This window comes from Pteropus vampyrus, unplaced genomic scaffold (genome assembly GCF_000151845.1).
Source record: "Pteropus vampyrus isolate Shadow unplaced genomic scaffold, Pvam_2.0 Scaffold2, whole genome shotgun sequence".
NCBI lineage: Eukaryota > Metazoa > Chordata > Mammalia > Chiroptera > Pteropodidae > Pteropus > Pteropus vampyrus.
In genome coordinates this window covers 2,479,426-2,491,757 of record NW_011888783.1, presented here as the reverse complement: position 1 = coordinate 2,491,757, position 12,332 = coordinate 2,479,426, and the positions used below count along the sequence as shown (strand labels likewise).

At 31.5% G+C, this 12,332-nt stretch overlaps 1 protein-coding gene across 1 annotated transcript in view; it reads right to left on the bottom strand.

Annotated features, from left to right (window-relative positions):
* The window catches only part of TMEFF2 (transmembrane protein with EGF like and two follistatin like domains 2), a 218,205-nt gene that overhangs the window by 148,963 nt on the left and 56,910 nt on the right, over window positions 1-12,332 (bottom strand). The gene's annotated exons all lie outside the window — the stretch shown is intronic.

Genomic DNA, 12,332 nt, shown 5'->3' with positions numbered 1-12,332 from the left:
ATCTCTTTTAAGATTAAACCCTTGCTAATCTCTTTCTACCTTCTTCCGGATATATAGCATTTATTAAGTATTTACTATATGCTAAGTTGTTATAAACATAGAATTTTAAGATTTGCTACAATTCTTGAAAATCTCTTTGTATTAAGTTTTAGTCATTGCTACTTGTTTCTTTCCAACAAAGCTGAATCAGTAACTCTTTGAGATGATTTGCCTGTTTTTCTGCATATCTGTAGCTTTTTGGATAACTGAAAATATATATTACACATATTTCATGTTTTAACTTGCTTTCATTAATGCTGAAGTTTGTATAAAAGCACTCAAAATTAATATTACCATTTATTAAAGGTATCTGTTGATTTTTAAATGTTTAGCCTTATGCCCTATTGAAAAAAATATTGGCACTGTAGCAAAAGTTAGAAGGATTATTTCAGCTTTATTATTCTTATTTCTACAAGTGATTACTACTAATAAAAAGATTAATAATTGAGCAGTTTAAATAGAAGTCCTCGTCATGATATTTTTCAGGTAAGTTATAATGCTCTACAAAAAAGATCAGTCATTTTCATATATTTTTTAATGGCTCAGTTATCATATAGCATATGTTAACATGAAACACAAAAACGAATTTACATGAATTAACACTAGTCTTATAATTAAACATAATAAATGTATGCATGGATTATTGAACTTATTTTTGTTTCAAATATTTCTTCATTAAAGATTTCTTTTAATAGAAATGAGATGAAATAAATATGGCATTTAATTACGTTAAATCAATTCTAATAATCTGTTTAGACTGTTTTGAATACATATGATGGTAAATATAATTAACATCCCTAAAAATAGAAGAAAATGAAAATACATTTTCAATAAATAATAAATATAAAATGAACATAATACAAGCACTGACATAGTGATTTTAATATGGGCAGTTGTTCAAAAGTAAGTGACATTAATAGTAGTTAACAACTGCTGAGTACATAGTATTCACCAGACACTTCATCTTGTTGTCTACAATGTCCTGATGAGGTAATTATTACTATATTCCCCATTTCATGGACAGCAATTGAAGCTTGGAGAAGGAAGGGCACATCACTGACAAGCAGTAGAGCATGGGTTTGAACTTATATCTGTCTGTCTGACTTCAAAGCTTTGGCTTGTAACCCCTATACTGAAATGGGGCTTCTACTTAGAATTATTCTTCTCCCTGAAAACAATTTTGACTCAAGCCTAGAAAGTGTGTGTTTATGTGTGTGGGTAAGAGAGAGAGAGACCCCTTAACCAATAATACTAAATTTGGGTATTTTTCATTAAAAAACGAAAAACCAAAAGTGGATATCAAATAAATAGCCTGGATTGTAGAGAACATGAATATAGTCCTTGATCTAATTGAGTTATTAAGTTATGTTAAAATAAAATTCATGTAATATTAACTATTTTTGTAGAAGATAATTTTACTTTATCAGTATATTTAATCTTAAATTATGAAAATATATTTGGAGCGAATAAAATGAAAATTAAAAATATGATATACAAACTTAATTTAACAAATATGTTTAAAATAAAAGTAAATCACAAGACTTGCCTGATAGAATTATAAATGCTATCAAATGAAAGCAAAAGGAATATAGATGAATCAATCAATTCAATGAATATACAGTTCATTAGAACATTATATATTAATATTAGTCATTGAGTATAACCATAAAATAAATTATTTTATAGTTTTTGTTGTTGATGTTAACAATCTGAACAGATTTACAAAATAGTTATAGGACTTTATTCAAGATGTAATTTCTATTCTATGAAAGTAGGCCTGAGAGCTGGTTTGAATATGTGTGTAACTGATCTTTTAGAAATCTTTTGATATAAATTAAGGTTACTGCCAGTACCGTGAGGTAAGAAATGAAGGCATCAATTCTCATCAAAGATCAGAATTCTTAAAAATACTAAATCTCAGTGCAATATGTTATTTATGATTGCTGATAAGAATTTGTAAACTTTTTAAGCAAGAGATCAAACATCTGTGGCTCAAAAGTCATTCAGAACAATTTTATTTCTGTAGTTATTTTTATTGAAAAAATAAATATTTTTGCTTACTTTCATCATTCTCTAACAGTATCTTTTTAATAAGTGCTACTACATATATTCTCAATTGACGTTTTGAGGCTAAATAAAAGTCATTCTTTTTCTTAGCTCTGATATTTGTGTCTTTAGCCAACTATTTTTTAACAAATGAAACTTTAAAATGTGATTACCAATAGATGGGGACTATCAGAAAATGGTTATAATCCGGGGTGGTAAAAGGATTGTCTCAGAAATCTTATAAAAGTGCACTACTCTCTCAAAAAGCTACATTTAAAGATAATTTTCATAAATCATACATGATAGTAGAATTTATTTCCAAGACCTATGATCAGCTCAATGGTAAGTTGGCTTAAAAAATTATTTAACATCAAATTGGCATATACTCAAATAAAGTTACTCAATAATATTCAAAAGAAAACTTAAAATACTGGGAATAAGTTAACTAATAAGCAGAAGTAAAAAGTTCTTAAAATGGAAGGAAATGGAAATTTATCTAAAGAAAGCCAGGGACACAAACAGATTATATTTAAAAAGGAAAAATAATGACTTAAAAGTATTTAAGTAAATGGAAGTTTCTTGGTTTCTATTGATAAATTGGAATAAAACTAATCTACCAAAGAATAGTTTGTTTTTATTCCCTTATGACTTAAGCCTAAAAGATTACGAATATTTTTAATCTCAACTTTTTAAACTCAACGATGTTCTAATCAAAACGAAAGAATTTGTATGAAAAATTTTAGAATAGAGGTATTTTATAACAGATAAATGTGCCGAAAGATGCCTTCGAACCTCTTCAATTGACTACCTAGAGTGACTGGCAGTTTTTGAACAAGTTCTCTGATGATTGTGTTTCTAATGGGCAACCACTTTTGTAGCAGTAACTTCAAAAATGACATAACTACTCCACTATAATAGCTCTAAGACAATCAAAGTTTGAATACTGAAAATTGTTTTGTCTTTAAGGAATATGTGCAAGTCAAAGTGAAACAAAACACTTTTCTTCTTTCTCCAACTCTTAAGAGCCCTTCGCCTGTGTTCAGAAATCCTTCTATATGAAGAGACACACAGTGAACAGTGAAGAGATACTTGCTGAGTTTAATTATATAAATTGTTTCAGAAACCAAGAGCTTATTCGGCACACCTAAATATAAAAGCTGTTTTCAGCTTTTAAAAAATTATAACAATTTACTGCCATAAAGAGATAAATTCTCTGAAGACTATATTTCTTTATACAGTAGATTTAAAATGATTATAATGTAAATCTCATCTAGATCTGAGTTGTTCAGTTATGAAAATTCTTTATTTCCATTTTTGTTTCTTATACAGTTTTTATAACCTTTTATCTTGATTATTCTTAGAAAATAATTCAAATACATTTTTAAAAATACAAAAAAACTTTATGTATTTTATCAAGATTATTTAGGAAATATGTAAATATACTGTAATATGTAAATATAGGGGTTATGACAACATAACCCCTAAATTGGTGAAAATGTCTACACTTTATCCCCAGATTCATTAAATACATTATCTGTTTTTGCATGTTTAATCTCTCTCTTTGATTCTATAGCAGAGGTCAGCAAATTTTTTCTGTAGGGTTTCAGATAGTAAATATTTTAGGATAATGGAACAAGAGGCAAAATAAAAGACAATATGTAGGTGCTTACATAACACGAGATAGTCTAAATTTTCACAAAATTTTTATTGTTGAAATTTAAAATATAGTAATAAAAATGGAGTGCAATTTTTTGTAATACAGATCTACTAGTGAAAAATGTAATTCTTTCAGGAGAGATAACATTTGCTTAATTGAGGCCCAAAGTTAGTGTTCCCTATCATCAAAATTAATTGCAAATGTCCTGTAATATGATTTTTATATATTACTTCTTTGAATATGTCTTTTTACCAAGGGAAGTGGTATCAAATACTGATATAAATGCATGAATACATGGTTTTAATTAAGCATATTTATCATTTGAAAGAAATTTATAGAATTCTAGTAGATCACTCTGATATTTGCCTTTTAGCTTGTCTTTAAATTGCAGATTAATGACTTCTAATTGAATGTGGACGCTCCTCAACTGCACAGTTAAATGCATTCTGAAATACACAAATTTCCTTTGCACTTGCATACAGGCCTGAAAAATGCTACAGAGTTGTAGTATCTGCTATATTTGTGTGGAAGCGGAGATGTGACTTCTTGCTTTAACTTTGACTCTACCAGGAGTGTCTAAAGCAACTTGACATTACTTGTGATTCAAACAACATCAGTCGTTCTCAGAAAAATAGTGGTGTAAGTTTTGCATATAGACACTGTTTGCCTTGTAATTTTAGACTGAGTTTATTAAAAAATGTTATCAAGTCTGCAGCAAAAGATAATTTCTAAAGCCAACTGGAATAAATTACAGTGGCTGAGACCTGGACTTGGCCCTAGGGTTGTAGGTTTCAGAGCCCTGTTCTAGGAGTTACCAAAGGCAATTGTTTAAATTGTCCCACAGTAATATAGTTTTTATTTGCCTTGAACGAGATGTAGAGAGAGAACCCCGATAGTGTCCTTTCTGTCATGATTGTCTTGAAGAACCATTCATCAGGAGCTTACATGTTATTTGAACTTTACCAGGTATCAGGGAAGTAAAAACAGAGTCTAGTGAAGGAAAGAAACATGTCATCAGGTAATTCCAACATAATATAATAACTACTAAAAGGAAATACGTAAATGTACTATAGGAGCTAAGAGAATAAAAATAACTAATTGTAATTCATCAGATACTGTAGTTTGAAAAGGAACACCAGATGAGAAGATACTTGGTCATAAAGGATTTGAGGCAGTTCCTTAGAGAAGTTAGGGGAAAAAATTATGGACGAAGAGACTGCTTTGTCTATAGAGGGCTGGAACCATGAAAAATATCATTCTGTCCCTAGAGACTGGAAAGGTGAGCTAGCACTAGACTGAGGTGGCCTTTGGAACCAGGGCTTCGCACGCTTTAATGTGAAACAAATCAACTGGACAATCTGCTTAAAAATGCAACTTCCGATTTAGGTGGAGCCTCCATTCTGCATTTCCAACAAGATAGTAGGTTGTCCTGAAGCTGCTGGCTGGAGGACCATGCACAAATAGCAAGATTCTACACAATTCAAAGGGTTTTAGCTCACTTCCCCCTTCCAGTGGTGAATTCAATGCTGTTGTCATGTTAAGCTAAAAGGTAACACAATCAAATTTTGGAATTTCAAAGATAAAGCTGTAGTAATAAGGAACATGGACTACATGTAAGAAAGAATAAGGATGGGGAGAGCTGCTGAGAGAAACTTGTTCAAGGGAGAAATGCTGATTGCCTATAATAGGCAGTGATAATGATGATGAAATTAAAAAAAAAAACAGTCAACAGGTAAATATGCAAATTATGTGAAAAGGCTAGATAAAGAGGAAAGCAGCAGTAGCTCTGTTCTCTAAAAAATATTCACCAGGCAGCCATAATAAAATCTGGCCCCACTCCATGCCCACTCCTGTACTCTCCAGTAAAAAAGCAAAAACAGAATTTGATTTTCTTAGTGCTATAAAAAGTACTTAGTAACAGAACTCATTCCAACAGGAAATATACAAGAGAAATATTTTGGACTATAATAGCTAACCTCCACTCTGCTAAAACTGATGTCAGAGGAATTTAGACTCTGCCAATGTAAGAGCTTTATTTTAAGGTTTCAGAAAAAAATCAGATGGTAAGTTATGTAGATTTTCTTAAGAATGGGATAGGCATTTCTCCTTTTGGAGTGGCTTAGTTCTGCCAAAGTACTGTGTGAATTTTATGGTCCTTTTACACCCAGTTGATGGTACTGCATTGTATGGCTTCTGTAGTGCTCAATAGGCAATGAAATCAAGTTTATTTATGAAATTAACTGTATACATCTGCTTGGTCTTAAGACTAATTTAGTGTAGAATAACGAGAGCAGAAGATTATCTTTACAGAATGAAATATGCATATCAACACTACATAGAAATAAAAATATTCTTTATTTTATATGCCTTTTGAAAGAATACTATATGGATTGGTAGAACTTTATGCTTGCCTTAGTTGATGTGATTTAATCATTTAAAAATACCAAAAAAGTTTATATATAACAGAATAGCAAACATGTAAAATGAGGGTGTAAGAATCAGATTGGAATCCAGAAATGAAGTTAAGAATGTATTTTATGCTAAGGGGTATGTATAATAATAAGGCATGCAAATTGGGCTCTGAGCTTTATAGCAGCCAGGTAACAAATAAAGCTATTTATTTTTCCATGTGACTGTTGAAACAATTTCTCCTTTATACCAGATGGAAGAAAAATTAATAAGCTACTGCATAGCTGCACTGTAAAATTATATGAAGGAAAAATTTGCTTTGCAACCTTTAACAAGTTAGTTGCAGCTTATTTTTGACATGCTAATGGCTGCTGTCTTGTAGCTCTTCTGAAATAAAGATTTGTTCTTTAGTGTATTTACTTACTGAAGCAATATTTGTGACATTTGGCAGTATCTTTATTTCACATTTATTTATCCTATACTGAACTGATGTGATGTGCTAATTTAATTTTGTCTCATTCGTTTTGATAAACTTACATTTTTTCTAGAATAAAAAATTGAGGTAATTTCTCTGAGTTAAGAAAACATTAAAATTGAGTGAATCATGGGAATTCAACAACACTTATTAAATCTCTGAAGTTTAAAAACATGACTTATAACATGTGCACAAAATTGTTTTTTCTAGTATAGTCTGTAGTGACAGGCAAAGATTATATACTGAATCTAAATGATCAGTATTAGGAGGACAACTAGGAGATGTATTATATCTGATATTAGAAAATAATCGTTTAAAATTGACCTTGCTACCTTGGCCCTGATTTTCCACTACAACACTACAAGGGAATCCTTAATGTAAGATTCCGGCGTCTGTATCAATTGCCCTTCTCAACTACAACTTATTCTCTTAAAATCAATATTCCTGTTTATAAACTAGTTCTCTGAGTTATTACAGATCATAATGATGTTTTGAACAAGCTAATGGTCACAAGAATGTTAATCGATTTTCCTACTTGGGAAAAAATTGTGCAGGTAGCTGCCTGTAATTCAATATCAAGTTGGTTCATTTGTAGACTGATTTAATTTTGATCCAGTAGGATTATGAGAAATAAAAAAATGTTTGAATTTTCAACTCATTCCTTTCTGTTGTGACATTTTGTTCTTTCATTCCATCATCTCCATTAGTTTGCCAACTGGCACTGACAGGAGTGTAAAACTACCGCAAATTGTTACTTCAGCTGTACTCTGCCTGCCAAGAACTGATCAGCTGCTCCGCTAAACGCACCTTTCACTCTTTCCTAACTGAAGCACTGTGTGCCTACAGTGTTGCTGGGTAATAAATCTTATCCAGCAGCATTCGAATTTAATCACCTGACTTCCACCACTTTAAAATAAACATGTATGAATGCAGTCATGAAAATGAATGTTTAGTCTGCAAACTGAAGAGGGTGTGGGGTACAGGACCACAGGAGTGAGCATTTGCACTCTTTTCTTTTTATGGCTTCATTTCAAATGATTTATCCATCTCTTCCTCATCTCCCCTGTCTCAGCAGTTATAAACTGCATCACCTTTCCTTAACCCGAGAATGTAGTCAAGCTTTTCCCTATTGAAGACTTTCTAATGGGGCTCAGTGGGTCACCTGACAAAGGGCTGGCAGAAGTGATAAATGCTGCATTCTTTCTTCTGTGGAGCTGGATGCTTTGCACCTTCTCTGGGTCAAATTAACATTCTTGAGAATAATATCTGGATCCCCTACACAGCTGTGAAAATGTCAGGATCTTCTGGATAGGTAATATCAGTAAGTCTTTCAAATTTATGCAGCCAACCTCAGAGAAGCAGAATGAACACTTATAAAAATTTTCGGATGACAGAAAACACAAATAAGCAGGTAGGAAATGATTTTCTTGGCTGACACCTGCCAAATGGAATTTAAACATGTAAGGACAGAAGAGTAATTCATATTGATCATAAAACTAAAAGAAAACAGATATATTCCAGTATTTCAAACTTTACAAGTCATGAGTGCCTCCTTATTTCCCATTATCCATCCTCATTGCCCAACAAGCACATCTCTTTTGAAGACTAGATACTAATCACCCTAGATGATCACCCTAGATGATCACCCTAGATGATCACCTTTGCCTCTTGCAAATAATGCTGTTTTTATTTCTTACTGATATGTCGTGTATTAACTCTTCCTCACTAACTAGTAGGGCCTTATATCCTCTGAAAAGCTATTATGACTAAACTTTTCATTAAAGAGACATTAATTAATTGAGAAAGCATACTATGAAAGAGCCATTACTATGTTTTGTCCCAAAAACATCGCTTGTATGAAATCATATAGTGTAGAACTTTTTTTTTTTTTTTTAGTTTTCTCATTTGGGAGGAGAAACATTTGGAAACCAGTGTGTCTCAAAGGTTTGAAAAATTTCCCTCCTTGTCTTCAGTCTATCTGAATATCATTTAATGAGAAGTCAGGTCTTAAAATATGTAGCAGAGAGGAAATAAGCAAATAAGTAAAATAGATAAAATTATTCTCAAGCTAATATGTAATAAAGAAAATCCATCTGTGAGTTAAAAATATATATCCACCACCACAGCTCTAATAAAAAAGTACATTTCATAATTTTAAAACAAATACTACAGAAATATAAATGTCATTTATATTTATAAAATATAAATTTATAAACATTTATATTTATAAAATATTTATAAAATATAAAATATTTTATATTTATCAAGTTTCTATTTAGACATCCTTTTTTAAAGATTAATTTTTACAGTCACAAAGAATATCATTTAAGTGTGCTAATAATTTCATTTACAGTCAGAGGAAAGTAAAATATTTTATAGTAAGTTAAAATTTTGTTTTAAAAAAATACAAATAAATGTGGACATATCTACCAAAATCCAGATGGAAGTGGAAAAAAACCAGTCAATTATTCAGGCATTTGAAAAAGAAGCAATACTCTCCCCTCCAAACAAACAGAAATGGTGATACATTTGTAAACATTTTCTGAAATATTTTTTAACTTCATTACATCTAGTTGAATATTACTTCATACATAAAATAAGAACTTAATATGTTCTGCTAATTAATTAGGTGATGAGAAAAAAGTACAATCTGAATAATTTACCATTTCTTTTTAATAAAAATATTCCCAATTGTGAATACAATTTGCCAAGTCTATATGACAGGTTGGGTAACAAAGAAAATCCTATAAATTATTCAGTTATATCAAATACATTCATTTGTATAAAGATACTGTATGATATATTTCAGGGGGGAAAAAGCATCAGGATTTATATCAGAACAATAAAAGGTGATAACTAAAACTGCCAGTCCCAAACTGAACATACTGACTCCATTTTTCAGGTTTCATGTTACTGCTTAATGCACTCTAGATGCACCATACTAATTATATTTGAGACAAAGGGAAAGACATAATAGCAACTAGTGGGAAGAGAAAATTACTACCACCACACACTAAATTATTTGGTGTTTTGCATTCAGGACATGGGTGCCTTCTCCTCACAGTCACACTGGGGAAACTGAGGCTCAGAGGGGCTGGGTAACTTCCCCAGAGTAATAAAACCCTGCTTGGTTAAACTCCTGAACCTGTTTCTTTCACTATGTGGAGCTACCTCCCACCTACAAAGAAACACATGCTTTGGCTATTGTACATCTGAAACTTATTTGATTTTATTAATCAATGTCACCTCAATAATTTTTAATAAAAAAAGAATGTTTCCTCTTCTCACTTTAGGTAATTTATGCATTCATTTTTCTATTGTATTTGTTTATTTTTATAAATATAAGATTAATTCTCATTTGGGGTTTTTGAATTGTGCTGTTTTGCTAAATAATTTAGAACCACTGTAGTTGTGTTGTACAAGCAAAGTATTCTTATTCTGACAGCTATAATGATAAAAGTACTTGAATGAGATTATGAGCTTCAAACAACTCTTCCCTCCACCAGGCTTTCTGACAGATGAGAGTCTGCAGCATCTCCCTTGGTCTTGGGAGAATCCAGCGCATTATTGGCACCTGGATTGTCTCAGACCATTTCCAAATGATTATCAGCAAGGAGGAAAAAAAAATTACAGGACTTTATTGTTCATTAAGATATAATTTTGTAAATATTTACAGAAAACCGCATATTGACTAACAACAGAGCAAATTCTACAGGGTTCATTACATATCACAAGCCACCTAATTCATAGCTGTTATCGGTGTGAATTCTTAATATTGTCAGAATATTTTCCTTCTGTCTTTAAGTACTGCTGCTCTGTCTTCTCTCCCATCTTTTCCTTTCTTAAATCCAAAATGTAAAAATTATTTATTTGCAAACATTCAAGAAATCAACAATGCAGTTTTTGGTTTGTTTTCTTGTTTAAACTAGATTAGAATTCTTATTTATTTTAGAGATGTTGGTGACTTGTTGGCATGAAACAATTAATTTCGGGCAAATGTTGAAGCACTGTGCTAAAGCATGAAAAGAACAGAGCTGCCTATATCTAAAGTCCAAAATGGACCAATCATACGATTTTGTAATTTTAATTAGTTTTACATTGATTGAAATCTTTTTAACCTCAGTCCTAAATATACTAATTCAAGAAATCTTATTTTAAGTAATAATCTCTTCATAGTTGTATGTTATTCTTCCTGATAGTGAGTGTGAACTAAGCAAAAGTCCTTAAAACTACAAGAGAAGTTTCCTACCTAACACAACTTACACTTTTACATCCTTGTAATCTTAATTTTAATGATGATGGCACGTATCCATACTTTTTGGCAACCCATTAAAGTTTCGATATCCATAGGTCTGGGCTGTTCCGTAGTATTTCTCAGTGTAACATTACACAATTTTACTGATTTATGTATTTCCAATTTCGATTTGCCAAGGCAGCTGTAGACTTCAAATCATCGCAATTTTCGGTCTTTTGCATTAAGTTTGGCCTTTCACCGATTAAACATAAATCCAAATCCATTGCATCTGTCACCACTGTTTTTGTCAATTCAGATAAAACTTATTTTCAAAAAAGTAAAAATGCTATTTTTACTCACTGTCTCTATATCTATTTTTCATTTTCTCTATACCTCTTAATTTAAAAATATTTAAAAACGGACATATGAAGTAGCAACTCAGCATTAGCATGATATAATATTTTTAGTTTTAACTCAGATTACTAACAAATAGTCTAATAAATCACTTTAACATTCAAATATACTTTTAATATTACCTACTATAAACATGCCCAAATTGGTTTTCCTTTATAAATTCTTGCACAATCAGATATAACATTCTGACAAGAAAAGGACTATATTAAAAATAAATACTTGAATTTACAGATAGAAATTAACTTCTGAACAAGTTAACTATTGCCTTCTTATCGCAAGAAAAAAGTAGACAAATAGCATATATTTTAATTCTTGTGCAACTCACTTTTAATAAGAAACGAAGTGCTGGAGTAGTCAGCACTAGTAAGGCTGCAAGATTTTGAATATGCCAGAAGCTTATCAGGTACAATATGTTAATTATTTCTAATAGCGTAATGAAGTCTGAGGCTTTCAGAGAGATGTGATTCTGATAATAGGCCTGTTTAAAACATTAAGAAAATCTTGATTATGGGTTGCTCAGTAGCTTCCAAATGCTAAAGGAGAAAGCATTTTCTTCATAGGAGGTTGTCACTCGCAGAAAATGCATTTCCATTACAAGTGATGCAGCAGCATATTTTGGCATCCCCCAGGAGGTAGTGGAACTTTCCAGTGTGAGGTACAGATGGTGCATTCTGGGTGATTTGTGAATCTGATATGGATTGCCATATCTTTCAATAGCCACATATTTCCTATGGGACATTCCTGAGTGCCCCATACGTGTGTGTTGAGCACAGAGAAATCTTAATATGTTCTGGCCTAGGACTCCTAAATTAGGTATTTTAGCACTGGTGCCAATTTATATATTTCTGTGTATGTAGGTGGGCCAAGGATGAATAAATTATGAAGGATCCTGGAATCCTCATGCAGCCCTTAGAACTGACTCCTAGAGAGTGCCCCAATAGAATATTCTAGAGTGATTTTTTTTAATGTCTACCAATTCTCTCATTTGTGTACCTATAGTCATCTTGAAAATATAACTGTATGATACTTTTTACCAGCATATTAAGAAAGAGAGAGAG